The sequence below is a fragment of the Urtica dioica genome, chromosome 3, assembly GCF_054948205.1.
Source record: "Urtica dioica subsp. dioica isolate 48M chromosome 3, U.dioica_male_clone48M_v1_H2, whole genome shotgun sequence".
In the NCBI taxonomy this organism is placed as follows: domain Eukaryota; kingdom Viridiplantae; phylum Streptophyta; class Magnoliopsida; order Rosales; family Urticaceae; genus Urtica; species Urtica dioica.
This window is the reverse complement of record NC_142758.1, coordinates 39,538,367-39,554,215: the sequence shown is the minus strand read 5'-3', so window position 1 is coordinate 39,554,215 and position 15,849 is coordinate 39,538,367.

Below are 15,849 nucleotides of genomic sequence, written 5' to 3'. Positions count from 1 at the left end.
GAAAGTCAGAGTTCTAGATTCACTATGTGATGTAGACAAGACCTATTGGTGAAGTACTAAGTTATGAAGATGTCATTAACAACTTTGTGAAGATCACATAGATATGGAATTCAGGTACAAGATTGCTGAAATGCAATGTATATCACCTCATGCTTTGTTCCTTCGGATTGTGAAGAAATGAACTGGCCAGTGTCCAAATTGAGTCATGACTCTTTTTGATGAATCAATGTGGCATGTTAGCTCCTCGTCAATACATTGTTTCTAACTTATTCACAAGTGATAAATGAGTTGAGGAAATAACAACTAGAAGGGTAAAATGGTAATTTTATAAATCTCATCTAGTTGATGATATTCATGAAGGATAAACATAGATAATATTCAATGGATCCACTCATCACAATTAAGTAGAATTTGGAGTTGAAAACATATTCATTTGAACCGAGAGATTTTTAGTGTCAACTCTTTAGTGGAGTCAGTTGACATTAAGCTAGATATTGGAAAAGGTTTGTGAACTTTTGTGTCTAAGCATGCTAGCTCAAGCATTGTTCATTTGGATCCACGTGGTCACTACCACAAGTCATTAGAGTAGGATTTGTTAAACTAGTAGCTAAGTCAAAACAAGTTCAAGTTTTGAACTAGACGAATTTTACGAAAATTGTCTGAAGGGTAATTTTGTCCATTAGGACATAAGAGTGCATGAATGTCAATAAATAAGTTTTTTGACATTGTCATGTGATTACAATGAAATAATTCACACGGCGAACATTAGAGTATTGGGCCTTGATGAATGAATTTCATTTTATGGAATTTAATGTGAAAATTCTACATGGGCTTTTCTTATATTTTCATGAACAAATAAAGAAACATCTAGAAGCATGTTCTAGAAGCTCAATTTCGTGCCCCATCAGGAGAGAATGAGAGTTTATTTTGCGCATTAATGTATGAAGATACTTCCCAAAAGAAAAAGAGGAAACAAATCCATAGCATCATGCTATGCATTTGGACGGCCAAGCAAGGGAAACAAATGAGGAAACAAATCCAAGGGCTTATGGAAATATGTTGCACGCCCAAGTGGAGAAGAGGAAACAAGGGATTTGTTTATGAATATGTGATATTCATTAGAAAAGAGGAAACTACCTCTTCAAGGCAATCCATCCTCCTATAAATACCACACCTCATACACAATGTTGAACACGCAAGTTTTAGACATTGAGAGCTTATCTATCTAACCTTTCTGCCCACCCTCTCTCTCTCTCTTTCTCTCTCTCTCTCTCTCTCTCTCTCTCTATTTCTCTCTCTCTCTCTCTCTCTCTCTCTCTCTCTCTCTCTCTCTCTCTCTCTCTCTCTCTTCTTGCTCTTTTGTTTTGGCACCTTGGTCCTCATTAGACCTAGCGTTATGTTTTAGCTCTTTGGCTCAAAGACAAGTTCTTGAGCCATAGTGTTTAAAAGTGCCCACACACTAAATCCTAACCAAACTCGAAAGACTAGTGGTAGAAAAGTTCGTGGTTACTCAGGTTCAAGAAGACTCGAGGGAGGCAAGATTAGTGGGGAGACGAGTGATTCAACCTTTATGAAATCTTCTCAACGCTCATGCTTCAATCTAGGTTGGTACCGAGTGAAAACTCTTAATAGTTTTTAAATTTTAATTTATACGCTCATGCACTTTGTCTAGGTAGTAAAATTGTTTTACTTTTTCTAAAGAAATTCTTTATATTCCGCCACTTGGTAGAAGCGATAATCTTTTCGTAATCCTAGATCTATTCCAACGCATACTACCTCGGGGCTTTGGAGAGCTTTTCAATAATGTCGACCCCCTACTTGAAGAATGGTATCGGTACCAAGACGGGGCACAGAGGTACGGGTGCCTGTCTCGGTACGTGGGGGAATCTCTGGCACTTGTCGAACCTCTTCGCCCATTCACATGAGTCCCTTTTCAGAGTGGGCGAGAAGTATCCTTGCTTGAGGATCTTATGCGCCAAGGATCGGTCGACCGAGTGGTTGCCACATATTCCCTCGTGGACTTTGCACAATGTGATCCTTTCCTCGCATAGGGTCAGACACCTCAACAAAGGCATTGAATAGCTCCGTTTATAAAGTTTCTCGTCCCTCATGAAAAACTTGGCTCATCACGCCCTGAACTTCCTTGCCTCATCTCACCCGTTGGGGAGTGTCCCTTTGGTGAGGAAAGTCGGTGATTGGGGTCATCCATGAGGGCGGCGGTCTGTCTTCTATGACTACCACGTCACATTTTGACATCGATTGTTGGGTCAATAGCTCGATAGGGATGGTTCCCGGACCTTTTTCATCTATACCAGAGGCGAGGCGTGCCAACTGCATATGTGTTATCCCCCCGAGGGACCTGTCCGATTTCAAACCAGGAAAGAGGTTCGAGGTTTTCCTAGGTTCTCGCGAGGTAAGCCACGATGTAGAGTTCCTTGGTCGCATAGTCTCCTCTCACTTGCTATACAATGAGCTGCAAATCATAGTGAACACGTAGGTTCTATATTCATAATCTATGTGCCAATTCCTGCCCTACGATTAGAGAGTCGTATTCTGCTTCATTGTTAGAAGCTTTCAACTCGTAGCTGATAGCGTCTCTCAACTTTTCCCCATCAGATTAGTGAATATGATCCTTGCCCTATCCCCCCGGGCTTTTAATGCTCCATTGACGTGGATATCCCACGCCGGCCTGGTCAGGTCTTTCTTCTTTTTCTTCGTCGATGCGCTATCACATGTACCCAACTGTCCTTACTCTGCCACGTGTTCTGTCGTGTTGGCTTCATAGGTGAAATCGCCCACGAAGTTCGCTAATGTATGGTCGTTGATGGTCGTCTATGTATGAACTCGATATCATACTCGCCTAACTCTTGTGACTAGATGGCCTTCGGCAAGAATGGGCCCTTCTGCAATGCCTTGCCAAGCGGTGCTCGATTCACACTACTATCCAATGTGATGGGAAGTAGGAGAGCAAATTTTTTTCCCTGGTGTTACTAGTGCAAGGGAAGGCTTTCCAATCTCGGTGTAGCCTGTCTCAGCATTCAAGAGAGCCTTGCTCACATAATGGATCGAGTGTTGGAATTTGTCCTCTTCGCGTACCAACACTATGCTCATGGCCCTCTCGGAGACAGCCAGATATAGGTATAGGGTCTCGCTATCGCTGGTTTGGAAAGGAAATTAGGTTAACTAAACTAGGCCTTCAGTTCACAGAATGTTTTTTTGCACTCATGCGTCGAGACAAAATTGTCGGTCTTTTTCATAGACTTGAAGAAAGGCTAACATTTTATCGGTCGCTTTAGAGAAGAACCACGTTAAGGCGGCGCCCCGCCCAACGAGGCTCTGAACCTCCTTCACGCATTGCGGTGATATTTTGTCGAGTAGCGCCTTGATCTTTTCGGGATTCACCTCGATCCCTTCCATGCTCACAATATAGCCAAAAAACTTTCTCGATTCTACCTCAAATTCACAATTGTTAGGGTTAAGCTTCATCATATACCTTTGGAGGAGCTTGGACATCTCCCTAAGGTTCTCGGCGTGACTCTTTGTCTTTAAATTTTTAACGCGCATGTCATCAACGTATATCTCCATCGTTTTCCAATTTAAGGGATAAACATTCAGCTCACCAATTGTTGATAAGTTGCTCATGCATTTTTTAGGCCAAAATGCATGACCTTGTGGCAGTATAAACCTCGATTGGTGGCAAATGTTGTCTTGATCTTGTCGAGTTTGTGCATTCGAATTTGATTGTAGCTCAAATTGGCATCCATGAAGCTCAATGCCTCGTGCCCGATTGTGGCATCTCTATTACATTAATCGCATCTTATCCAAATTGCCTATTTCCATACCGGCGATTCCAAAAACAACAAGAATGAATTTCCAAAAATCAAAACTTTTATACATTTGCCAAGAAGTAATTCCGACCTTGACAGCCGATTTCCATTACAGTGCAGTGATCTACCCGTGGAGAGCTTTCAAGACGGTCATACGAAGAAGCTTCTTGGAGTTGATGATATGTAATTGTATCATTTAACAACAATGATGGACAATACGAAATAATAAGCAAACCCATTCAATATAACAACTCATGTGTTTGTGTGATTAAACACCCAAGACATTAAACCAAACACTTTGAGGGCAAAGCAATAAGGTAACATTCGATTTACAAACCTAACTTGATTTAGAAAGCTTATTTCATTACAAACTTGATATAGGAAGTCTACTCGACAGGAATGTGATTACAAACCTGATTTGATTTCGCAAAACACAACCTCTAAATTCGTCGTCAGAGGCCTACGGTGGAAAGCCGGAAGTTTTAGGTTTGATTATGAAAACCGAAAGAACGAAGAAAGGATTATGAATTTTGGATTATCAATTCTCCTTGATCGAAAGAAGGCAAGACTAATTTTGGCTTGTGCATCGGTTTCGATCGTTGAAACCTGCGTTCAAGGTGACAAAAACCATAACCGACCGATGTACATCAACAATTCGGTTTGGTGTGACCCGAATATTGTTGCATCTTTACGAGTTGGCTCTATTGGGCTATTAGGGCGGCTTGGATATCCAGTTTTCTCGGGTTGTCGGTGTCAGTTTATAGGCTTAACTGGAATCATATAACCATTAATACTTAGTCGTGACTTATTTGTATAAATTATTTCTTTGTCTACTTGTTAGGCCTTATAATGTAAACTTAGACAGTGTTTTGTGGGGTTTAGCTATATCGAGGGTACTCAGTTGAAATCATCTAGAATTGATTTTAGTGAATTGAATAAAACGGATCACTAGACTTTGTCAACAAATCGATGGGAGACTAAGCGACCAGGTACTTAAGAGGAAATGGTGCCCCTCATGTAGTTATAGAAGTTTACTGTGAATGGATGCTTGTAAGTTTCGTAAACAGTAGTTATCACAATGATAATTTCATATAAGAAACTTAACACTAGATTTTTAATTGGTAGCTTAGAATCACTTAAAGATAGATAATTAGATTAGCATTGTCCTTTTTTGCTTTCTTCTTGTGATTCCATGTTTGACTGTTGATTTATTTAATCGTGCATGATAATCTGTTGATCAAAAAGTTATTCCACCCGCTTGTTGAACAACCATCTCATAACACGGTTAGAAATTTCAATCGGTATGAGAATGGGTCACTCAGTTCACAGAGTGTGATCTGGTTTGTCATCAAACGTTTTGTTTAAGAAGAACATGAAGGAAGGACAGAGCATTTGTCGACCCATGTTTGGAAAGACAAAACTATGGCTACTGGAGCATTAGAATGATAGCTTTTCTTTGGGCGATTGATGAGAGAGCTTGGAGGGCTGTTGATAAAGCTTGGATTACTCCCACGGTAACTGATGATAAGGGATAGTCAACTACACTTAGTGAGGATAAGTGGTCTTAAGATCAACAAAAAGGGATGCTATGAGAAACTCGAAAGCAATTAATGCCATATTTTTGGTTGTTGATGAGAACATATTCAAGATGATCTCAAACTAGATAGCTAAGGAATGATATGATATACTCCAGCTTCCTCATAAAGGTACAAGTAAGGTCATATGTTCTCGTATTCATATGTTGACCACCAGTTTTGAGAATTTTAACATAACAAATGATGAAACTATTATCGATACTTTTCAGACAACTATTCAAAGACATGAACGGTTTGATCCAAGACCAAACCAAGTGACCGCATTCGAGATTAGGAGTCTTGAGTTGGATATCTCGAGTCCGTTTCAATGATGATGTGTCCTTTGCGTTTTCAAGATAACCTGAAAGTAAGAAGAAAAGAAGAAATAGCAAAGGAAAACAGAGGTTTTACTTATCTTTACCTCTTCGGCCCTCAACATTAGAGGGATTGAGGTGGAAATATAGAAGGTTTTAGTGTTTCAAGGGCGATTTTGAGTGAAACAGCTTCCACAATGTTTCTGCAACATTTCAAGGATCAGAATCTTATTACGTTTGTTTCACGATGAGCTCTTTATTTATAGGACCCGCGGAGCATGTGCCCTGAAGGAGCTGAGTGGCTGATGGAAATAGAGGCTAAATGGCATGGAGGCCGAGAGGTTTAGCAGAGGGGCATTGGCCGATGGCCGGGTGGTCAAGAGGCCGAGGGGCCGGTGCGTAATCGGCCACCGATCGGCCAGGTTTCACCACCTTGCGCGGGTCGATGGCTGGTTGAAAGGCAAGCAACCCTTATGTGTCTTGTGGGCCCTTTGGCCCGAACTCGTAGATTTTTCGATGAGCCGTTACGTCGTCCGGAGGGGCCTGGAACGAACAAATAACATTAGCCCCCCGAGTTTTGGGGTGGTGCAGAAGTAAACTCAAACAACATTCTCGTAGGTTGTATGTCGTGAAATTCTCCTGCAATTCATGTTTATCGAGGAGTCCAGAAAGAGAAAAAAGTTACTAATTTCATCTCCCCCCCAATGGTCCTGAAGTTGACTACCTCGTTTTCTTATCTACCCCGTGTACAAATATTGAGGAGATATGAAACCGTCCTCACTTCTTCAACAGTCTTCTTCTTTTTCTCCTCTAACTCATTTTGGTTTTGGGACCCCGCGCATGAAGACCATGGAAATGAGCGATGATTTTTTCGACATCGATGCTTGGCTCTCGGACATAGATTCCCTTCTGCTGGGCGGTGTGGGAGCCCCAATAGTCGGTGGCACCGAGTTTTCCCTGACGGAGACCGATGGGACCCTGGGAACTGTGCGCCGATCGAAGGAGGGCGAAAGCCAAAAAAAACTTCCCGTCGGTGGCATTATTCCACGGACCGGAGGCGGAGGATCAGGGCGACCCACTCTACGGCAGTCATGGGTTTGGTATGGTGATGAGTTGAGGTGGTTGGGGTTGCTTGGTTCTGACACGGCCATGGAATCCAGCGTCGACGCGAGGGCCAAATCAAGGCGTAGAGGTGTACATCCCAATGATGCCACCTTGGGCCCGCCGGTCTCGTCCATGATAGAAGAGAACCTACCATTGCCGACTCCGGGTAGGTCCCTTCCTTCCCCGAGATCTAAGGTTTTCGTTTTGGTTGTGAATGGATATTTTCCGGCCGACTGAAGGGACGTGCCCTTCTCGGCCTGTGCCCTGCCAGTGGACCGTAGGCCGGCCGGTTACCCCGAGGCTGACTATGAGTCAGCCGATGACCGATGGCTTAGTCGCCTTGGGGATGACTCTTCCATGGCAGAAGGCCGGTCGTTTGGGGACTGTATGTTCGAGGACGCAAGGCCCATGGGCGAGCAAACGAGGGAATTCCAGTCGGTGGAGACGAACCAGACGGATGGTCGAGGACACGCCGCTCAGGAGCCGAGCGGTTGACATGCCTTCGTCTAAGGGTCATCTAACTGAGTTCATCGGTAAACCAGACAGCGTGGGAAGACATGATGAGGTAGAAGGTCTTCATGCCTGGACGAGCCTCTCTACAAAATAGTTGGAGATGACTTGATAGTTCTCATTCATCGATTCAGCAACGTGTGTTGACATCGAATTCCAATGAGTGGATCTTTAGAGGAAAATCTCGCTTCTCGAATTTCATGAGTTACGGCGGCGCTAAATCAAACCATCTATTGACGTCCTTTGTCTGTTGCGGATTATGTGCCTTCACGTTCTTTCAACGCTTTCAGGTAATTCATGAGGCCATCCACCACGGGAGCCTGCGATTATTGTTTAAGGCCGTGGTTCAGGACTTGCTGGTCCGTCTAAATGTGCACGCCACTAGATGTCAACATCATTCTACCGCGTCACTGCGTATCATATGATGCTTCATCGCAAAAAGTTTCAAGCCTTGATTGCAGATGACTTTTGGAATCTTGCCTCAGTTAGCGAAGTTCCCAACAAGTCGGGCTTGTACAAAGCATGTTACCTAAAGCAACTAGCGATTATCATGAAGGTTAATTCAAAGAATTATCTTCCATGGGTGTGGCTCTATATGAGCTTGTTCGACTCCGCAACCCTTCACTTCGGAATTGTTGCTGAATTTTTGGCCGATAAGGCGCCGACAACTCTGAGTTGGCTGTCGTGGTTAGAGGGCTCCCATTGTTAAAAAATGGATAGTCTAGACCCTATACAATAGTATAATGTACCGTTGTAGAGTCTTACCACGACGAAGTGTACTTTTTGATGCAGCGAAATCTTTATACAACGGAATACAATTATGTTGTACAATTCTAGACATTCTTGCTGCGGCGAAGTCAATTTTATTACCGCAACGAGAAACTCTAAATTTATATGGAGACTTTAAAACATAACTTTCTCGGGGACCTCGCCTGCCACAACCTTCCGGATTGATCATCGAGGGTTGCGAAAATGGATCGCTTCTAAAGTCTTTCGTGAGTGGATCCTGTTGCGAAAATTCTCGCACACGCAAGTGCACGTGGTCGTAATAGTAATAAATCGTAAGAATGAGTCGATCCCACGAGGATTAGCTAAATAAGAAATCCGATAATCACAAACAAATATAGAGCTAAAGATAGTTGATTGAATTATTGTCACAAAAATTCATCAACAAGTCACAAAAATTAAACAAATAAATGGCACGAAAGTTCTAATGGATGAAAGGAAGGACTATGGTTCACGAGTTCACTATACGACTTGGATTCGCAGAACTAAGAAAAGAAACAAGCTATTGGGGTTCACACATTTTACTACTCATAGTCACTTTAATAATATTGATAAATCCCTCTCAAGCATTTAACAACCTAAACCGATATCGGAAATTTCATCTCACGATCTTAACTCCTAACAAGCACGGCTAGCATTAAAATCAAGAGTATTCGCACGAGTCTAAAACAGCCTAGCTATGTCTAACCTAGGAATGTATTTTAGTAACCCAAAATAAAAGCACAACAACCTAATCTTTGTTAAGCATAAGAGTTGAACATAAACCAAGCATGAGTTCATGACATTTATACAAGCATTAAGCAAAGTTTTGGATCAAGTAAAAGTGATGAGAAAATCAACAACTTAGCAATTCTAATGCAATGAATCCTACATCGTTATGAACCCGCTATACCATAGCCCTATATGAGATTAGTTCATATTGATGACTAAAATTCTTATTAGTCACAAAGACAAGATGTCGCACACAATTTATTAACAATGTGTTCTACAACTTGCTTGAACACATATAATGGATAAACAACAAAGCAGTGCAAATAATAAAAGGCGCACAACATGGTTACCCAGTTCGGTGCAACAACACCTACGTTTGGGAGCACTCTGCCAGTGGAAAAGATTTCACTATATAGTAGTCCATAGTACAAGCAAGGTCTTATATGATTACATCGCAAAATCAAAGCCCTAGGAACTATAACCACAAGTGAATACCTAGACCAGGGACTCCCCCTGAATTTTAGATCCTCCTCAATTCCACTCTTCGAGCAAACGCCTATGCTCGGACAACTTCAGTCTTCAAACACACGTGAGTCTTCAATCACGTAAACACAGAATATAAATCACTCAAATACTCAATCTTCTCGAATAGTATTTGATGAATGACACCGCTCTTATCAAAACACAAAGCCTCCTAATCCGTCGGTCTTTCACGTCTAGGAGCTCTAAGTATTTTGATAAAGCTGCAAGGTTGCTAAGGGGGTAGCGCAGGGCTTTTATAGCAGCGGTAGAAACCTGAAAGTGAAACTAGGGTTTCCTTACCCCTTCTCGCAAGAATATCATGCAATAAAGTCACTAGCGAGGCAATCTGGCAAAACCAGAAACTTGCCAGAAATACTGTCTGCACACAGGAGGAAGGATGTCTTATCAGAAGTTCGAGCATGAAGGCCGACATATTTCCATAGAACTTGCTCTAAAAAATAAAGCCAGCTTATAACGTAACAACAATCTCCCCCTTTGGCTATTTTTTAGGAAAGCACTTCCAGAGCAGTTCTCAATCAAGCGTCATGACCAGAAAAGAGCGTCAAAATAAATGATCTGGTGCCAAAAAAATTACCCTCATGACGCCTCTTCCCCTGATTGCCTCAAAAACATACCAAAGGCAAGGAGCGACCAAGACAGAGGGACAAAAATAACAGTCGGAATAAGGAGATGAGAACTAAAGTAGCAGACAATAACAATCAACAAAAGTCTGAATGTAGTCTTGAATAAACATACCAAACCATAACCAAGTCTGAAACAAGTAGTCATACCGTAGAGATAAACTGGCTGAACATAAAAGAATTCTGAAAAAAACAGCCAGAGGACTAAAACCACGAAAGTTACGGACCAAAAGGAAAAATAGATTAGAGAGTGGGATTCCCGGTAGAATCATCATTGTCTTAATCTTCAGAACCCTCAGCGTCACTGACGACATCATCCTCTTCGTCTTCATCATTATCGTTGACAACAGGACTTCCAACCTGGCACGGCTGAGAAGAAGAGGCACCATCTGTGTCAAGAGAAGAAGTCATTACCTTGATAAGCCTTTCACAAACAGTCTTCCTTCGAGAGGAAGTCTCGATGATTTCGTTGAGGGCAGCAACTTCTTCATAAATCCCTTTGAGAATGTCGCTCTTAACTTCTTAAGAAAAGGGAGCAACCTTGACGGTATAACCATCGGCGAAAGATGTCGCGACAGAAGGTATGACAAGATCTCTGGCATGTTTTCCCTCAAATAACTTGTGACTGAAGGAAAGTTCACTAGGGGGTTTTCCAGCAATGTCATCGGCCCTCAGCAAGTCTCTCTTTTGAGGCAGCATCATTCCAGAATTAAGAGAGGGAAAGCCAATTGGGAGCTTCACCGCATAGGACTTAACATGCTTGACCAAGTAACTGAACACAAATTCTCCAAAGTCTAAACCAGCACGAGTACCTATCTGGTAAATGAGGCATGTCATGTCAAACTTGATTCTTGAGCCATGGGAGGAAGGAGCCCAGTTGGCAACCCCAATTCTGTACAAAACATAATATTTTTCCGAGAGATCTAAAGAAGAGAGAGATCCCTTAGTAGGCAACGTCTTCTTCTCATTGTTGGATAGCTCTTTGGCAATAACATCTAGGGAGGGAAGCCGATCGGCATTGATAATTAACTTCCTCGTCCCAAGTAATCATTGATCGCAGAGGATGAGACATCAAAGCAGTGACCACAAACAAAGACTTTGCCAAACTCACGGTGATGAGGCTGGTCGATTGCTGTAGATAGATTGACAATGAACTCTTTCCCCAGTCCGGAAAAATACCGATCGATCCCAGAAATAGTCTTGATAAGTTGGGCATCGTGCAGAAGTTCCATGATGACATCAATTTTCAGAGCTTCCTTAGACAGCTCCTTCTTTGGAAACACAGTTCTGTGATACATATACCTCCATTTTCTAACACGATCGTCCTCATGGAAGGAGACATTATCCAGAGGAGCAAGGGGAACATCTTTTGGAAGTTTTTGACCCCCAACAGATTTCCTGGAAGCAAGGTTTTGCCTTCAACTACTTCTTATTTAAACCCATCTTCACCGGTTTCTTCTTCTTCTTCTTTTCCGGGACGTGAACAACTGGCACACTTTCCTCCAACATCTTTCTCTTCTTCTATCTGTTCTCAGACAGAAGAGTGGAAATACACACGTCATTATCATGCTTAACTTTCTCCTTTAAAGAGGCAAGAACAGTCTCTCTAGCATCTTGTCTCTTATCAGTCTTATCCTCATGCACCTGAGCAGAGGATGTTGGGACATCCTTCACAACATCTTTACCTAACCCTAAAATTCCTCCAATTGCATCTTCATGAGGAGGTTCATGATCCATAAGGAGAGATTCAAGGTTCTCACTATCCTTTAGGTTTTCTTCTACAAGATCAAGGCGAGTGAGAGGAGCATGATTACCTTGAATCAAAACATGCGAGCTTTCGAGAGGAGACACATCTGCGAGAACTTCTTCAGAGACAACAGTACGATCATCGGTTCTTTCTCCCGAGGAACTGCTTGAGCTAACATCTCCAGTGATGTCGCTGATGGTGAGAGCCGATTTCTTGATCATAGCTTTCCTGACAGCGGCGAGGCAATGCTTTTCAGGTGGAACTGACGACCCAGCAATGGCACCTTTTGGCTTACCATCGGCGCAATTACTAGGTCGCATTCCACGAACTCGGACCCCATGCTTGTTACTCTTTGGAAAAGCCCTTTCTCCTTGACATCCTTCGTCCTCATCTTCGTCTTTTCTTTCTTGGACGAGACAGTTGTGCTAATTCCGCTCCTTGTTCAAACCATTGTGAAGAAGATGTTAAGATAACTACCACAAGAATAATCGTCAAGAAAAGTGGTTACACAAATCCAGGAAATTTTGTGAGAATAGGACGAAAAAACAAGAAATGTAGCAATAGCGAAATTTGAACAAGTAGTAACTTCCCAGTCTTTCTCAAAAATCAAACCATCTGCATGTTTGAACAGCTGACTAAGAAGAAAATGGCGTCGTGATAAAGAATGCGCCTTGGTCGAATTCAAGCCCGAACACAAGATAAGTGGCATTTTAGCCCGGCAAAACAGTCGAATGGGCCAACCAGACAAATGGGCCCATGAGCAGACACTTATGTAAAACAAAGTAGCATAAAACAGAGACAAATTATCAGCGGGGAGAGAAAAATCACAAAAAGCATCTCTCCAGATCTCAGTAATTGCTATTGTTCAATTACATATAATCATAGGGAGGATCTGAGACTTTCAAACTTGCTCGCATCCAAGGCCTTTGTAAAGATGTCTACGAGCTGTTTTTTAGTGTGGATATATTTGAGTTTCATCTTCTTATCTTTCACTAGATCTCGAATGAAATGGTGCCTGATTTTAATGTTCTTTGTCTTACTATGTTGGACTGGATTCTTTGAAATATTGATGGCACTGATATTGTCGCAGAATAATGTCGTGACATCTTGTCCAACACCATATTCAGCAAGCATCTGTTTCATCCAGAGTAACTGGGTGCAACTGCTTCTAGCTGCAATGTATTCAGACTCAGCTGTAGACAAGGAAATGCACTTTTGCTTTTTGCTGAAGCGGGAAATTAGATTGTTTCCCGGATAGAAATATCCACCATAAGTGCTTCTTCAATCAACAATGTTACCTGCCCAGTCAGCATCACAATATCCCACAAGAGTAGAGGAGGTATCAAAAGTGTATAGAAGACCAAAACTAGCAGTTCCCGAAATGTACCTCACAATGCGCTTAGCTTGAGACAAATGACTAGCTTTGGGATTAGCCTGGTAACGAGCACAAACACTAACAGAATAGGCTATGTCAGGACGACTGGCAGTAAGATGGAGAAGACTGCCAATGATGCTTCTGTAAAGGGTTTGATCAACAGATTCACCAAGCTCATCCTTAGTGAGTTTAACATGAGTAGCGGTGGGGGTCCGCTTGTGAGAAGATTTTTCCAAACAAATTTTTGTTCACAATATTCTTAGCATATTTACTTTGGGAAATAACGATACCATCATCCATTTGTCTAATCTGAAAACCCAAGAAGAAGTTAAGCTCACCGACCATGCTCCTTTCAAATTCAGATTGCATTTGTCGCACAGAAAGGTCTACCATCTTGTTAGACATTCCTCTAAAGACGATGTCATCAACATAGATTTAAGCAATCATGAGATTCCCATCCTCCTTCTTTATGAATAAGGTTTTATCAACTCCGCCTCATATATATATCCATTCTGCACAAGAAACTAAGTTAGTCTTTCATACCATGCCCGAGGTGCCTGTTTGACGCCACAGAGAGCTTTTCTAAGCTTGTATACATGCTGGGGCGAGTTGGGATCTACGAAGCCTTTAGGCTGGGCAACATAGACTTCCACATTCAAGTACCCATTAAGAAAGGCACTTTTGACATCCATCTGAAAGAGTTTGAAGTGCATATGACACGAGATACCAAGCAAAACTTTGATGGCTTCAAGCCTAGCAACAGGGGCAAAAGTTTCATTGAAATCCACACCTTCAACCTGTGTATAACCCTCTGCAACAAGTCTAGCTTTGTTTCGAGTTATATTGCCATGTGTTGTCAATGGTGCCCACAAGAAGAGTTGTAGTCTTTATTTTGTACATTTGATGTAATAAAGTCTCATGAAGACTCTTGCTTGTAATTGCCTATCTATTCATTAATAAAGTTGAAATGTTCATTCAATCTTCCTTGTCTGAAGCTTTATGATAAAACCATAGTCTTTTAGTCCATAAAAGAACTAAACAACTTACGAAGAGACAAATGTAGATTTGCATGAACAAACTCTTCGTAGTTTGCTTAAAACGATATATTCGCAATCTTAGGGTCAAAGGACTATTGACCTCAGTATGATTGTTAGAAGAATCTATGATGTCTGGTTATGAGGCATTGAGAGTTGGGGACTCTATAGTTCTTATAGGTATCTTCCGAAGGTACTGAATTGACTAGTGCACTTCTAGAGACAATATAAGAACAAACCATTTAACCTCTTATGTCTCGAAGTCACTATGTATGAATTGCGTCATGCTTACCTTAATCCTGAAATGAGACATGCCATTTCACACCTTAGTATTCTCATTTGAGAAAGTCAAAGTTCGGACTCACTATGTGATTCCGAACAAGGCCTATTGGTGAAGTACTAAGTTGTGAGTCTGTCATGAGTAACTTTGTGAAGTTCTCATAGATATGGAATTCATGTACAAGATTGCTGAAATGCAATGTATGTCACCTCATGCTTTGTTCCTTGGAGTGTGAATAAATGAACTGGCCAGTGTCCAAATTGAGTCCTGACTCTTTTGGATGAAACAATGTGACTTGTTAGCTCCTCGTCAATACATTGTTTCTAACTTATTCACAAGCGACAAAGGAGTTGAGGAAATAACAGCTAGAAGGGTAAAATGGTAATTTAGTAAATCCCGACTAGCTGATGACATTCATGAAGGGTAAACATAGATAATATTCAGTGGATCCGCTCATCATAATTAGGTCGAATTCTTGAGTAGAAAATAAATTCATTTGAACCGAGAGATTTTCAGTGTCAGCTCTTTAGTGGAGTCAGTTGGCATTAAGCTAAACTTGGAAAAGGTTTGTGAACTTTTGAGTCCAAGTGTTTAGCTCAAGCTTTGTTCATTTGGGTCCATGAGGTCACTGTCACGAATCACATCGATAGGAATAGTTAAACTGGAAGCTAAGTCAAAACAAGAACGAGACAGTTTTACGAAAATTGTCAAAAGGGTATTTTTGTCTTTTTGGACATAGGACGAAAAGAATGTCAATAAATTTTTTTGACATTGTCATATGATGACAAATGAAATAAATATTACTCAGCCATATTAGTGTAATTGGGCCTTGAGGATTAATTTCATTTCATAGAATTTTACTTGAAAATTCTTAATGGGCTTTTCTTATGTTGTCATGAACAAATGAAGAAACATCTAGAAGCTCCTTCTAGAAGCTCAAATTTCGTCCAACCCAAGGAAAATAAGGCTGAATTTCGTTCATGCCATAGTGGGAAAGAGAGTTTATTTTGTGCATTGATGTATGAAGATACTTGCCAAAAGAAAAAGAGGAAACAAATTTCCTTAAGAAGGAAAGTGCATTTTCGGCCAACTAAGAGGAAATCAAATGAGGAAACAAATCCTAAGCCTTCATGAGGCATGTTGGACGTGCAAGGCAATAGGAAAAGAGGAAACTACCTTTTGAAGGTAATCCTCCTCCTATAAATAGGAGCCTCATTCCTCACATTTCATTCATCCAAGTTTAAGAGATTTGAGAGACTCTCTCTCTAGAACTTGTGGCCGAAATCCTCTCTCTCTCTCTCTAGTTTATTTTCGATTTTTTCTTGTCTTGGCACCTAGGTCCTCACTCGACCTAGTGTTTAGCTCTGCGACTTCGAGACTCGTTCTTAAGTCGTAGTGTTTAAAAGTGCCCACTCACTGATTCC